The sequence below is a fragment of the Mesoplodon mirus genome (genome assembly GCF_964341445.2).
Source record: "Mesoplodon mirus genome assembly, chromosome: 5".
Taxonomy (NCBI): domain Eukaryota; kingdom Metazoa; phylum Chordata; class Mammalia; order Artiodactyla; family Ziphiidae; genus Mesoplodon; species Mesoplodon mirus.
The window spans coordinates 142485277-142487299 of NC_138980.1; positions in this window are offsets into that span (position 1 = coordinate 142485277).

Sequence of the window (2023 nt, forward strand, 5' to 3'; positions counted from 1 at the left end):
AAGCAACCTGTGACCAAGGGGAACTTGTCATGGCTGATTCTGACCCTGACCAAGTGGAATTAAACCTTTGACTTGACATTAGCTCCTGTGGTTTCCTTTCTTCCCTCAAACACCCTCTAAGAGAACCTCTCCCTCTCATGCCCCACCCGCTAATCCCAGGCCACAGCTGATTTGTCCAGCTTGGGTCAGGTGTCCACCACTGGCCCAAGGAAACTTATGAACTGCAAGATGGCTTGGCCGTTTTAGATGTACTAGAAGGTACTGAGAAAGCCTAGCCACAGGAAAAGAATAAAATAGACCCATAAAGAAAAGAAATTGACAAATTAAAAAGCCCCATGTAGAGGGCAAGCTTAGTTCTTGTTCTTAGTTCTTAGTCCCAAAAGATGGGACTTTTGGCCCCGTGTGGGGTTCGCCAGCTTCCGGTACCCACCCGTGACCCTTTACATTTTGGATCAGGCTGGTTTGAGCTGGCAGCCAACAGCATCAGTTTCCAATGGAGACAGCGTGTGAAGTGCTTTCCTTAAGTATCTATTATGCGTCAGGTGCTGGGCTCACAACAGCTATTATTTCAAAACATCTCACTCACAATTTATTGTTATAAGCTTATATAGTTACTGAAGTTACTAACATAAGCAGATACTCAGTGGGACCACCCAAATGGCTTATAGATTTAAATTAATCAAATTTACTACAGAATTTCATGAACAATTTATATGGCAACTGCAGATGGAAGCTTAAGACAGTGAACTCACTCTTTTATCTTTCTGTTTAAGTCTTTCACATTAAATAAATGCCTCCTTGACTACTGGAGAAAAAATAATTATAATATTCCATTGAAGCTGAGACATAAAGCAACCTTTGTTTATTTTTAAAAGATAAACATGGCTGATCTGCACTAATCATAACATTTTGAAGGAAAAAGCCAATATTCAACATTTTTAGCCTGTAAATAAATAGTATCCTGTTTTACTTATTCTGTTAGCCAAAGATAAGCCTGGAAATGAGAAAATTGGATAATGCTTATGGATTTAAAAGTATCAGACATGGTATTCGATTCTGAGGAAATAAAGACATAAATGGAAAAAATGGCTTAGTAAATGAATAGAAAAAATGAACTTAGGAAAGAATGACATTTAAAAGTTTATACAATAGGGCTTCCCTGGTGGCGCAGTGGTTGAGAGTCCGCCTGCAGATGCAGGGGATGCGGGTTTGTGCCCCAGTCCGGGAGGATCCCACGTGCCGCGGAGCGGCTAGGCCCGTGAGCCATGGCCGCTGAGCCTGCGCGTCTGGAGCCTGCGCTCCGCAGTGGGAGAGGCCACAACAGTGAGAAGCCTGCGTACAGCAAAAAAAAAAAAAAAAAAAGTTTATACAATAAACTTTACATGCTTGACTTGAGAGACTAAAACATTTTTTCAAGTCCTTAATGATGAGAACAGCAGCAAATTTCAAGACAATTAAAAATCAGCATTTAAGAATCTGCTGTTGGGCCTCCCTGGTGGCGCAGTGGTTGAGAGTCCGCCTGCCGATGCAGGGGACGCGGGTTCGTGCCCCGGTCCGGGAAGATCCCACATGCCGTGGAGCGGCTGGGCCCGTGAGCCATGGCCGCTGGGCCTGCGCGTCCGGAGCCCGTGCTCCAAAACGGGAGAGGCCGCAATGGTGAGAGGCCTGCGTACCGCAAAAAAAAAAAAAAAAAAAAAAAAAAAAAAGAATCTGCTGTATTGTTATGAATAAATCTAAGACAACTGTATCAGTGAAGCCTAAGAAAATCCCAATTATGACTCGATTCAAGCCAAGGAGCACTGACTTTCCGTTTCATTTTCAAATGTGTCCCCTTATTCCAGATTTAAACTGTACCTTCAGATACAAAAGCCTAGAAGAGAAACAGGGTTCCAATGCACGGCTGTAGAACCAGTCTCACGGCATTATACTTACAGCACATAAACGACTCTGTCTCTAATTAAAATAGCAAAGCCAAGCTCAAGTGCATGCCCTCCTGTTCTAAGTACATACTGAAGTAGAAATT